This window comes from Melopsittacus undulatus, chromosome 16 (assembly GCF_012275295.1).
Source record: "Melopsittacus undulatus isolate bMelUnd1 chromosome 16, bMelUnd1.mat.Z, whole genome shotgun sequence".
NCBI classification, from domain to species: domain Eukaryota; kingdom Metazoa; phylum Chordata; class Aves; order Psittaciformes; family Psittaculidae; genus Melopsittacus; species Melopsittacus undulatus.
Window position 1 is genome coordinate 3,235,015 of NC_047542.1, and position 13,373 is coordinate 3,248,387.

Consider the following 13,373-nt stretch of genomic DNA (forward strand, 5'->3'; position numbering starts at 1 on the left):
GAATAGCAGCTTTCCTGATCCCTGCACTTCCATGTGCTCGCACAAAGCCGGCCCGACCCACAGGGAGTGTTTGCAATGGGGTAAAGCTGGAGTATTTGGAACGCAGCATCGCGGCGGGCAGGTAAAGCGGGGCTTGGGCAGGATGGGCTGTTCCAGCCCTGCCAGTCTGCAATGGGACCCCCAAAAGCAGAGCTACCAGCACTGCTGCAGTGCCAGAACCCCACCAAAACCCTTCCAAGTTTGTCTGGCTTTGCTGTATCCCAGCGAATGGGAAGGATTCCCAGCAGAGCTTATGGGATGGCTGAGGACAGCAGAGGTGACCCCAGCTTCCCTTGGCAGGCAGCAAAGCATCCCATGCACAGCCCATTGGATCCCACAGGGATTTGCTCAGCCACCCCATCCCCTCACCAGAGGATGACTCCAGCACCCCGAGGATGCTCTGGCCAGCAGCCACTGCATCCCTCCAACAGCCTGCATGAGCCCTGCCATGTCCCCAGCCCTGAGCACTCACAGAGCACCAGGCCCTCAAAACCCCCCTCAGCCCATCCCTGGACCTGCTCCAGTGGGTTCCAGGAAGGGAATGGGCAGTGAGAGCAGGGACAAGTGCCCCAGCAAGTGTAAAAATAACCCCCCTGTAAGGCCGGATTGAGGGAAGAACCCGACCCCTGCATCCCGGAGCGCCATCAAACCCCCTTCAGCACATAACAAGTTTACGATGTGCTCCATGTCCCCTCATCCCAGTGTGCCAGGGCACGGCTCCCCCCGCACCCCTTCAGCAAATGGATGTGTGGGCAGGGAGACAAGAAGTCCTGCAATTCCCCCCAGGACATGCTGGAACACAATTGGATGTCAGAAGGACGTTCAGGGGAGGGAGGATTTGGGTGCTCTGATTTGGATGGGGTGAAAACAGCAACGGGTAGAGCTGAGCTGCCCGATGGCACCAAGAGGAAGATCTGGGATCTCTGCTTCTCTTACCCTGCTCCAAAGGGATTTCACCCCGACATGAGGTGCCAGATCAGATGCAAACCCCCTGCCCATCCCGAAGGGAACAAACACACACCAGGGAGACGCTGGTGAAAATGTGCTTCTCCCAGAATGATACAGAAACTGCCTTTAGTTGCCCACGTTTTCTAAAGGACAATGGCTATTTTTAACACAAAGCCTCCAAAATCGCAGGCTTTCAAAGAAAAAAGTACTGTATCAGTATCAACAGAATGGATTCTGTACCAAATTAAATTGAACTAAAAGGAAATTGCATGAATTACAAACACGAGTTATTGGCTCAATAGGAGAGTAACTGAGTGATATTATCTGCTCTGTGCTATGGAGGAAATCACATTAGCTGAGCTAATGGTCCTTTTTCACTCTTAAAATCTATTACTCTCCAGCTTTGGAAGTCAAGTGTTTTCCATGCTCAAGGTACTTCACAAGCTGTAACCGAGACTCAAACAATACGGTCTGCAGCATGTCCTGGGCATCATCCCCCACTGGCACCGACCCCCTGCATGAACACTGGGAACCAGGAGGTGGAGGGGGGAGCAGCAAAGCTTTGTGTTTAGTTGTGTGTTTCACAGGGAATCCTCTCCCCCAGCCATGATGCAGCTCCTGATGGGCTTTCACTTCCCACCGCTAACTTTGTCCATGTGGAGCTGCGGAGGTCCCTGGGGCCATGCTCCATCTCCCACCCCTCTGCTCCCCAGAGCCCTGCACGCTCGGTGGCTGTGGGACCCCTTAGTGCAACCCCCTCGGTTTCAGCCCCCCCAGTTCCCAAACGTGGCCAGGATGGGTCGGACACGCGACTCCAAGGCACGGGCAGGACCCACCATGGCTGCTGGGGAAGGTGGAACCTCAGTGACAAGGTTCATCCGCTTTTAGGAGCCAGCATTTAGCGCTGACCCCGGTCTCTATCGCTGCTGCTGTTACAACAACCCCCGACAAACACCCGGCAAGTTTGGCTGGAGCAACACTGTCACAACAGGCAGAGCTCGCTTCTCCCCAACAAACGTGTCTTGCACAGGTGACAGGAGACGCACGACGAGACAGGGGTGCCCCATGTGTGCCATGGTGTGGTCGGGGATGAGGGATGGGGACAAGGCATGGATGGAGACGAGATACGGGGACCCAGAGCACCGCAGGGTCCCAACACCCGCACACAGCCCCAACCCCACGCGGTGGCCAGGCCCTGGTGTCCGTCTGTGCCGCACGGCGTGCTCTGACCCCCAGAGCCCTGAATGGGGGGGGGGCGTCAGCCTCTCACCCCGCTGCCCCCCGTATCCCCCATCCCCAGCACCCCCCCGGGGAGGGGGCAGGCAGCACCCACCGGGACCCACAGCGGGAAGGGGCAAGAAACCTTGGAATGGGGGTCCCAGGGAGGGGGCTTCGGGGAGCAACCCCCGGCAGCAGGGGCAAAGACCGGGTTGGGGGGTGGGGGTGCCCATGGCTTAACCCTTTGCCTGCCGCGCTCCCTGGGGGGGGGGGGGGGGCTCGGAGGAGAGCTCGCACCCCTAACTCTGCAGCGGGGACGGGGCTGTCGAGGACGGATCCTGCACCCCCCCCTTGTCCCTTCTCCTGTTCAAGCAAAGGTGCTTTGGGGGGGTCCTGCCACGCTCCCCCCCAGCCCCGCTCCGCCGGGACCCAGAGGATGCTCTCTGCGCTGCCCCCCCCCCGTGCCCTCGGCCGCACTCACGGCTCCGCAGCGCTGCGCTCCGCTCGCCGCTGCCGCCGGTGCCGGTGCGGGCTCCGCCGCCGCCCCCGGTTCAGCTCCGCTCCATGGCCCCGGTGGGAGCTGCCCCAGCGCCAGGCGGAGAGAGGGAGCGAGGAGGAGGAGGAGGAGGTGAAGGGAAGGAGGAGGAGGAGGAGGAGGAGGAGGAAGAGGAGGAGGGACACGGGTCCAGCCAGCCAGGAGCCGGCTCCGGGGCGGCCCCACTGCCCCGTCCCTCCCCTCGGGACCCTCGACTGACAGCGCCGGGGTCCTGCGGAGGGGCCGGACACCCCCAAAGGCTGAGGGACAAACGGGGGGGGGGCATCGCCGGACCCCCCCTCCCAGCCGCTCGCAGCAAGGGGCTGGAACAAAGCCCGGCTGCAGAGAGCCCCGGGACCGCAGGAGGGACCCCAAAGGCTCGTCCCAAGCCCACAGCACCCCCAGACCACGACAGCCACCATGGGGCTGGGAAGAGCAGTGGGCAATGGATATACAGGCTGGATAACCTGGATAACCCAGCTGCAACATCTACAGTGAAATAGGGCCTTGGGTGAGGAGCTCACCCCGCGCACCCCATAGCCCATCAGTGGCTGTGATGGGAATGCCATCACCCACCTTCCCAAAGGAAAAGAACCCACTTTACTGGGAGCCACACGGTGCCGCAGCTGGAGAGGAGGAGGTTGGTTTGGCCAAACGAATGTTGACAAAGTCTTTTCGGTATGATGAAATCTCCATCACGTTACATCAACATGGAAATAAAACAGTTTATGTGTTACCAGCAGGGAAAATTCCCATTGGATCCAAGCTGTTTCCTTCCCCACACCAACACAGCAGCGCTGGGAAACCAAGGGCAGCACCCCCAGACCCAAAAGCACCAAGGAGCTCAGGGGTCCACATTCCTATTTCACTGATGGAGAAACTGAGGCCCAGAGAGGACACAGCATCCCCTTGGCTGTGCAGCAAGCAGCACACATGCAGCAGGGCAGGATGAAGGCAGCTCCCCCTGCACCAGCCAACCCTCCCCTCCCCACTTTGGGGTCCTGGTGCCATCCCATGCCCCAAAAGTCCCAGGTTATCATTGGCCAAATGCACAAATGAGCCCATGGCAACCCCGGAGCTGCTCCAGGGGCAGGGGGAGGTGGGAATCACATCCTCAAAACCCAGACAGGGAAACAACCCACAAAGGGGCCGAGGACCAGCACAAGGGAGCCAAAAAAGGGGGAGCAGGAGCTTTGTTCGTGTTGCCATAGCAACAGCCCGGCCGGATGGACTTTCACTTTCCTTTCCTTCCTCCCCATCCCCAGTGTTCCTGGTGGCATTCACAGGGCCTGGAATGTCGTCCCCCCCGGGTCCAGCATCACCTTCCAGACTGGAGCTTCCATGGATCCTGTCCCCATCCTCGCTCTGCTCCTCCCCATGTCCACCTACACCCCCAGCTCCACCTCCACCTGAGGCATTCCCAGGACCCATGGGGCATCCTCCAGGACCTGCTGGGCATGCCAAGGACCTTCCAGGCATCTCCAGGACCACAGGGTATCAGGATGATGCTTTGGGACAGTCCCCATCCTGTCAGACAGGGTCTCCCAGGGCTCACTCAGCTCCTGCTCCATCCCTCTCTACCTGGATGCTCCAAGTAACTCCCACTCCGCATTCCCTCCCTGAGCTTTCTGCTTCCCTCAGCACAAGGAAGCCGGGACAATGGGTGGAGGGAGCAGGAAAGCTGATGGGGGCAAAGATCCAGCACAGGGGGCACGGAGGGGAAAGGCACATCCAGTGCTCCCCTTCCTTTTCCCAAGCCCCCCACCCTGGTCCGGGGCCGGAGCCCATGGAGCCAGGCCTCCTGCTTTGTGCTGGCTGTGAATCCCAGCCTCCGATCGCAGGATACTGGTGACTGAGTCATGGAAATGGTTCAGACAATGGCTTGGCCCCTTTAGAACTGGCTGGAGGGGGCAAAGCAGGGAGAACAAATCCGACCTTGCTTCCTGCACGGAAGCGGGGGCCCATTGTTTGGGAATGGGCATGTGCTTTGCTCCTCACCAGCCTGGGAAAGCTGCAGAGCTAATGGGGAGCAATGTGGGTGCTGCTGGGCAGCTCCCCTATGAGAACACAGGGAAGATGATGCTGTAGGTGCTGATGTTGTCTGTGAGGTCACTGCCATGGTGGCAATGCTGAGGTGGCATCACCCCTATAGCCACCAGCTCAGCTCCTCACCACACCGCAGGGATTGGGCTCATCGGGTCCCTTTCCTGCCTCCCTTCCCTGCTTCCATCGCAGTCCCCCCTCACAGCATGTGGTAGAAGAGGGGGACCTCACAACCCCCCCGAGCACAACGTTATCCTTGGGCTTGTTATCCCAAGAGCATCCCAAGAAGCAGCGCCAAGGCTTTGGACAAGCAGCAGCACAAGCAGGGCCAGGGGAAGGAGAGGAGCAATACAGGAGCCTTGGCCATGCACTGCTGGGGGGATGATGGGGTCCAAATCATCCCCACGTTCCAATTCCAGGCCTGCCTTGTGCATCCCGTGATCTCCCCATGCATGTGGGATGACGGCATCTCCAGACTGTCCCCATCTGCAGCAAGGGGCTGTGCTGCTCTTCTCAGCTGTGCTGGAACAGGGGGGGACCCAAAAGGTCCCCTGCAATCAGCAAACCCAGTGTCAAGCCCCCAGCCAGAGGCTCTGAGCCTGGATGCTCCTGATGGGACCAGCACCGTGTCCCAAACTGCAGGCACAGGGAGCCCATGCTGTGGTCTCGCACGGATGGACAGACAGACATCTGCAGCCCATTAAACCCGAGCTGATAGGACAGTACCCAAACCCTCTGGAACCACAGTGGCTCTGGGGCTACCCTCCATTCACCCCGCTGTATCCGGCTCCATAGTCCATAGGGATGCAAGCACCAAGGACCTGTCTCTCCCAGCCCTCTGCATCCCTGGTGATCGGCAGCTTGTCACGATGGTCTCATACCTGCTCCTTGCTTCCCAAGTGATGCCATTCCCTGCATCAACCTCCCTGGCAGAGCTCCTACAGCCCCCCTGGTTCCACAGGCTCCAAATGGGAATACACTGGGCCACCTATACTGGGGACCATGGCTGTGGAAGCAGCACATCCCAGAGCATTCCCAAGCTGGCAGCGTCTCCCTCCTGGGCTCCTAGCAGGGTGATGGGTGAGCTCCAGTGAATTAACCTACAAATGATTTCCACCCAAACACCACGATTTATCCTGGCCACTTCAGAGGCATTCCCAGCAGCTGGAAGCTCCGTGCTGCCTTCTTCCCCAGCGCTGGAAGTGCTCTGCTACTGCAGGGAGTCGGGGCTGAGCAAACGAGTCCGCCCACAGCACAACAGGCTCTAATCTGGCCATAATAAAACCAAGATGTTCCAGGATTGCTCTATGGGGAGCGCACTTGGAGCAGCTCAGTTCTAAACCAACGCTCAGAGAGAGCTCGTCCAGAAAGCAAAGTAAGATCGAGCAGATCCTGATGGTGCAGGAGAGCAGAGCTGGAATCACAGCCAGTGCATGAGCAGCAATACCTGCTGAGGAATGATGGGAACGGTCCCCGCAGCACAGCCCACGATGCTGTGGCCGAAAGGGCTCACACACCATGGTAAATCCCTGTACAAACCCTGCTAAAACAGTGCCCTGGCCCCCTCCCTGCATTGCTGTGGGTGACGTGCTGGTGGAGGAGGGTGGCTTTGGCCAGGGCAGGTGATGGAGAACAGAGCAGGGACCACATTTTGGGTCTGGAAGGGGGATTTTCACTGCCAGGTTGACACTGAAATCAGTGCCCACTCCAAAACCATCACAGCTACAAGCACCCCAGCTCCAGTGGGGCTCTCATTCACCACCACCATCCTCACCCCATGCCAGCCACCCAGCCCTGGGGGTACCCACCACATCCCCCTGCAAGGCAGCACAGGTAACCCAGCCAGACCAACAACCCCACCAGGGACCTTCAGCTCCAAACAGGGATTTGACAGGAGCAGGAGACAAAGCAGCTTCGCATCTCTGCAACTATCCCTATTCCCAACCTGATGCTGCTGTTGCTCCTAATCCAGGCAATGGGAACTGCAGTCCCAGAGCCCAGTTCAGCAGGCTGGACCAGGCCAGCCACACACACACAGCACCAGACCATGGCTCCTCTCCTATGGGAAAGCCACAGGCTGGGAGGATGCAGCCACTTGGGAGCATCCCCATCCATTCCCATGCCATAGGGCTGGGCCAGGGAGGGTTTGGTAGAGGGCACAGGGGGGTGATGCCAGAGACACACATGGGGAGGGACGGGATGGATGGGATGGCCGGACCACCCAGCGGGATGCTGGGAGCCGTCAATGGGGGGGCCGAGCCCATTGCCTCCAGTTCAAAGGCGACACTGGGCTCCAGCACCCTCCGCCAGCCCGGCTCCAGCAGGGACCCACAGCACCACCCAGGACCCTCCAGCTCAGCCCCACAGAGGGGCTTTTCTTGTCCCCTGCCTTTGTTTTCTATTTAGTGCTTTTGTTCTCCCCTCTTTGGTCCTTTGTTCCAGCTTGTCCTTTGTTCCGACGCCTTTGGTTTCTCTTCCCTTTGATGCTTTGTCACTCCCTTCATCTTGGTGCTTTTCTTTGCCCGGGTTTTGAAGCTGCCGGTTGTTTTCTCTGGCCGGGCTGTGCTTGGCATTTTTATCCTCTCTCCCTCTTGGTCCACTCCTCAGGTCACACAGGCCCAGCTTGTCTCCAAATCCCCATTTGTCTTGGTTTGCTGCCTGGATTTCCCTGCCTTTATGTCCTTTCTTAAGAGACTCTCAGTGATTTCTTCCTCAGCAAGGGAAGTAGAGGGGGGAGATCAGGGCTTAATTAATTAGAGTGTAATCTTCAGACGGGTGGCACTGCAGGATGCTCAGAGCATCATTACTGTTGTCATTAGGACGTTAAGGGTTAGCGAGGGTTTAAACAGCAGCAAATTGCAGCCAAGAGCTCCAACTTCACCAGATTGTATCAGAAAGAGACAGAGAGAAAACCCCAACACGGGCAGAGCTCCAGCCCCGAGGTCTGGGTGATGGCCACAAAGGGCTGCCCAGAGCAAGGTGTGTGCTCACCTCTCATAGACCAAAGAGCATCATCCTGTGCCTAAGAGCTCATCTCAGTCTCCCCTCTGGCAGGTAAAAGCCATTCCCTTTGGCCTGTCCTTACATCCCTTGTCCTGAGGCCCTCTCCAGCTTTCCTGTAGGCACTGGAGCTGCTCTCAGGTCTCTTAAGGAGCCTTCTCCATTCTTAACCTGCTGCTCACACTCCAGGGATGCAGCCTCCATAAGGGTGGTTTTGGGCTGCAAACACACACTCTGGGTCATGGGAGCTTGCTCTATCACAGCCAAACAAAGCCCAGGGTCCATTTCTGGGAGCAGTGAGGCCCCCCCATCACACAGCATCCCCATGGTGCAGGCTGAGAGCAGCTGTGGCTGCACAAACAGCTGTTGAAGGGAGGAAGCAGCCAAACTTAGCAACAGGATGTACCCTCAGATAACATGATCGATATCAGAAGATGCAGCTCTTCAAAGCCCGAGCGGAGCCCATCTGCTCACACTGGTGTCTGGGGAGATCGGCACCGATACGGGGGTGTCTTGGGCTCCATCCTCACAGCACCCTCGTTTCTCCTCTCCCAAGTCACTTATGGTACCTGGGTGATGTCCCCATGGTTCGGGGTATGGTGGGATGGGGTAGGAGGGATGGGTTTCCAAGTATGGGACCAGAGGGGAAAAGGGCATGAGCATGGGATGGGTGCTTTGTGGGAATCCCACTCCAGATCCAAGAGCATCACAACGTGTCTGGGTGCTGCAGATGGGGTGCTTTGATAACACCCTGCAATAACAACCCCTCATAACCACACGAGCGTGACCCTGGGCTTACAATGCAGCCAGACAGAACCAGACATTGGGATACAACTGGGAAGGCCCCAAAGGAAGGTTTTCCAGGAAGAGCTGGACACAACATACCCCAGTTTTCCAGGTGAACTCTCCATCATGGGCTGTGAAAGGGAACAGCCACACACCAGCTCCCATGGCGCATCCCACAGGGATGCTGAGGATGCAGGATGCTTCGGGGGGCAATGGATGGGCAATGGATGGGCAACCTGCCCAAGGAGGAGGTGAGCCCCATCCTGCTGCGCTCATCACAGAGGGCACCGAAGAGGTTAAAAGCTTCATTGCCAGGAACAAAGCAGCAGGGAAAAGCCATCTTTCTGGTCTGCCCGGTTCTGAGTCACCCAAGGCACCACCCTGCTCACACCGGCTGCCCCAGGGGCCCAGCCTGCCCCAGGCAGGACCTACCAACCCATGCTCACACCGGTGGGTCCCTGCCCCACTCTGCCATGGGCTGAACGTGGGTTTATCACAGAGCTGGCACCGGGAAGGCGAAGGAAAGCGAGGGCCCGAATGACCCGAACCCCCCTCATCCCTATCTGCAGCCATGCAAGGAACATTGTTCAGCGCCGCACAAAAGCATCCCTGAAAATAGAAGCGCCAGGGCCAGGCCTGCCAGTGGCTGTGTGAGATAACGTCTACTCGCAAACACTGTGCCTTTGTGCCGCTGTCACTGTCCCCATTGTTCAGGAGCCTATTGCCTCGGGGATATTGTTCCCTTCTTTTGTCTCAGCCCAGCTCCTTTTTGTTTGACTTTACTTCCCATTTCATTCCTCTCCTTTGTGATGGGCTTCGGGCTTTTGTCTCTCCCTCTCCCCCTTTTCTCGCTGTGATTTGTATTTAGCAATTGTTCCCGTTGGAAGCACAATGCGCTCCGGGTGCTTTCCTCTCCCCCATTCATTACCTATTCAGGTGGGCTGCTTTGCCCATAGGTAACTGGAGCTCCCTGGGCAGGGGGCAGGAGGAGGCTGGTGGTGGCCTTTGGGGACACCAGGGTCCCCTGACCCCAATCCAGGCACTGGGATCCCCTCTTCCCTCCGTGGCAAAGAAGCACTGGGAAAAGGGCACATCGGACCCCAACTCAGCACTGACCCAGCGCCAGGGAAGCAGAGGCACAGATCGGTGCTCCCGGAGCCAGGACCGGGATCTGAGCCTTTATCCAAGCAGGCCAGGCCCTGGTTAACACAAGCTTGGCTCTTTCCTATCCCCTCTTCTTGGGCACCAGTAAGGGATGAGAGCACCCAGTGGCAGCATCCCCACTGCCCAGAGCCCCCCTCAGGATCTCCCCTACACTGCACAGTGACTGGGTGCTGCAGAACCACAGAGATGCAAGGAACAGCTCAGGGATATCCTTAGGGATAGCAGGATGCAGCCAGGGCAGAGCATGAGGAAAGCAGCTCTAAAGCTCCTGAAGGGTCCTGAGGATCCCCTGTACCCCATATCTGCTGCTTTCCCCCCAGCCTGGTGGGTTCCCCCTGCACCCATCTCCTCCTGCCTCTTCCCTATGCTCCTGCAGAGCATTTGGGAGTGCCCAGGCATTGAGGAGGATCCATCAGGAAACCCAGAGCTGACAGTGGCCATCCTGGGAGACAACAAAGTGCTGCTGTTCTCCGGGACAGAGCCCTCGTGATCCAAGAGGACTTTCCCATCCCTTCCTGCTGATGGATCAGAGCCTGCAAGAAACCTCCTCCTCCTCCTCTCAGGGTGGGGAGGCCACGAGGAACCCCAAGACTCCCCCTGGGATGGATGGGAGGGATGCAGTGGGATGAGGGTCCTTAGGGAGGGTGTGAGCCCCCGAGGCTGCAGGACAGGGCTGGGGGGGGGGGGGGGGGGGAATGCCTGGGAATAAAGGGAGCAGACTGTGGTCCATTGTCTCATTGTTCTGGCTTCAAAGGACAATGGGGCATTGTTGTCTCTGGGGATCCCATTGTTTGCTTTCCCTGCAGATCCCAGGCCTGCAGTGGATGGAGGCTTCCCCAGGGCCAACCCTGCGCTGTGTGTGGGACACTAAATCATGAGCTTCCATGTTTCCCTCCCCACCACCCTGCTGGGCCATGGGAGCATGCAGAGACCCCCCCTGTGCCCCATGGAGATGGGGTGAGAGCAGGGAGGGTTTTGTCCCTGCAGCCCCCAGCACACCAGGGTGAGGGGGATAAACCCATGCACGATGGGAGCTGAAGCCACATCTGCTGCCAGGATGGAGCCACTGCTGGATGGGGCTTTGGTTGCTGCTCCCCTCTCTGGATCCATAGGAGCTGCCCCATGGCCACTTTGCACCATTCCTATATTTCCCTTTCCTCCTCTCACCAACCAGCATCCCCTCAACACTGACATTCCCCATGCACACAGGACAAGGAAAGCTCCATAGCAAAGCCCCACTTCTCCACCAGTACCAATGTGTATCAATGGTATCATTGATGCCACAGCCCCGGGGTCCTCCCTTTGCTGTTTATGCAGCACCCCAAGCCCAGGAGCTTATTTTGCATTGCTCCTTCCTATGGAAAATCAATGTGGGTGCTATGCAAAGGCTGGGGGAGGGAGAAGGAGCCGGGAGCCATTCCCAGCCCACAGCTGAGCCCTCCGGAGGTGGGCTGGGAGATTGATGGAGCAGGGAAGAGATAGGCTCCCCCCAGGGATGCTCTTCCAGCATGAGGCTGCTCACAGCAGCCAGGAAGGGGAGGAAGCATCCACTGCCCAAATCAATGTGGCTCCCTGGGTACCCTCCAAGGGGTAAAGCCCATCTCAGGCTGCTGTAGCCCAAGACCAAGCTCGGCTTTGCAAGAGCAAATACCAGGCTTGGGGCTTTCAAAGAGAGGGAAGAACTGCAGCTGATAAAGGTATAATTCAACCGGGGCCTGTCTGGTTGTGCTTTAACGCTGGGAATTCCCACTGCCTCTAATCATGAGGATGGACCTTGCCTCCCAAATGCATCCAAGGTTAATTTCCAGACAAAGCACGGAGGGATTTGTTTGGGGATCAATGGAAGCTGTGAGATAAGAGAAGCTGGACCCTGGCACTGCAGCACTGCCTGCCCTGCCCATGGAGCAAGGGGATGATGCCTCCTCCCTTGAGGAGCCTGCACCAAGGGCCCCATCCATCCCCCGGACACTGCACCCCACGGCCCTAGGAGCTGCTTTGGCTCCTTCTCCGGGATCCCCTCGAGCCTCCAGCCCCAGCCTGGGTGCACACACACATGTACAGGCACACAGGGACACGGCCCCCCCTCAACAGTGCCGTTTCCTCTCAGATAAAGCGCTCCCACCGCAGCCCCCCTGTCCCTCTCCCCCCCAGACTTGTGCTTGTCTCACACACCCCGTTCAGAGCCCACCTTGGGCTCGGATCTTATCTCACTTCCTCGATGTGAATATTGGCTCTGTTGTTGATGTACGATAAAGGGATGGGCTCCCAACCCCGCTCACAACAAAGCCCTCTCGAGAGCGGATGCTGGTACCTGCTGCACCAAAGCGTGGCTCCCGTTGGTGCTGCTCCTGTCCCCCCAACACCTGCATGGGGCAGAGGGGCCCCAAGAGCAGCCCAGGGCTGCTGGTGCTGACACAAAGCACGGCCAGGGCAAAGCTCCCCTTGATGCTGCAGCATCTTCATGTATAAAACGCAGCCAAACAACCCTTTCAACCTTTAAGCATCCCTCTCCTGGACCAGGCTCCCTCTTAGCTCAGTTACAAAGTGAAAAGCAACCTCCTAAAGAGTCTCCTTAACTCTTAACCCCCCAACAGGGAGGAGAAGAGAAACACCCCTGGAAATCTCAGCTTTATGGATGGACCAGATTGCTGGCAGCAGGAGGGGCAGGGAGGCAGCACCAGCGCTGTTCCACTCAGCTGAGGGCATCACACCAGCCAGCAGCCATCACCCCCCAGGGGACTATTAGATATTGCTCCTATTTCACAGACAAGAGGCTGGAGAATGGCAGATAAGGCAAAGCAGCAGCAGGATCAGGGCTGGATGCACAGCAAAGGGCAGTTTGCTTTGGAAGCTCTGGTCCTTGCAGGAAGGCTCAGCCTTCAGACACCTATTGCAGTGAGGCAGGCACTAGAACAGGACCTGAGCATCCTGGTTCTTAATACTCACATATAGTCAAACAAGCTGTCCAAACCTGGAGCTACCTCATGGCTGTGTCCCAGCCCATCCAGATCCCAAATCCTGCCCCACGGAGCAGAGCTGTAAACATCAATCTCTATTTCCCACTGCAGACAGACCGGTCTCATTCAGGACAAGCCCAGAATGCTGGATACAAACACATCCCAAAGCCAAGTGTGGGGGAAATCAGGCTTAAACATCACAGCTGGAGGCACAGGAGGGAGGAAAACCACTGGGAACAGGGTTGTCTTTGGGGTGATGGGGTCGATGCGAGACCTTGGAAATAGGGGAATAAAGGCCAGGTTAGGGTGAGGGATGTGGACAGGGGCAGTGGGGCCAATCCAGCTCCACACTGAGGGCCCTGGTATGTGAGGCAGCGGCGCGGGGGGCAGGCAGTGCTGGGAGTGTGGCAGTGTCCCCACCGAGGGCAGGCACAGTGCCCGGAGCTCCATTTTTCCAAGTGATGTTCCAAACAATAGCAATGATGCCCCTGGTGGGTCTGAATGTGAAGGGGGGGGGGAGGGTTGCCATGCTGGGCACCTTGTGTGTGGGCTGCCAATGGAGACGGGACTGGGGCATTGCCACCAACAGAACCTGCTGGAGCCAGTTCGTGGCGACAGCTCCTCTGCTCCTGGCATCCCACTGCTGCCGGTACCACCCTGCTCCCAGCCAGAGCAGGGATCGG

General features: G+C 58.2%; 1 protein-coding gene across 4 annotated transcripts in view; it reads right to left on the bottom strand.

The window, feature by feature from the left end:
• The window catches only part of SOX13 (SRY-box transcription factor 13), a 32,340-nt gene that overhangs the window by 17,273 nt on the left and 1,694 nt on the right, over positions 1 to 13,373 (bottom strand). Inside the window, exon 1 of one of the 4 annotated variants that reach the window (XM_034069921.1) lies at positions 2,687 to 2,792. The exons of the other annotated variants lie outside the window; for them this stretch is intronic. The gene's annotated coding sequence lies outside the window, so the exon portion shown is untranslated. Of the gene's footprint in view, positions 1 to 2,686; positions 2,793 to 13,373 lie in introns of those variants that run through there. 4 annotated transcript variants of the gene reach the window in all.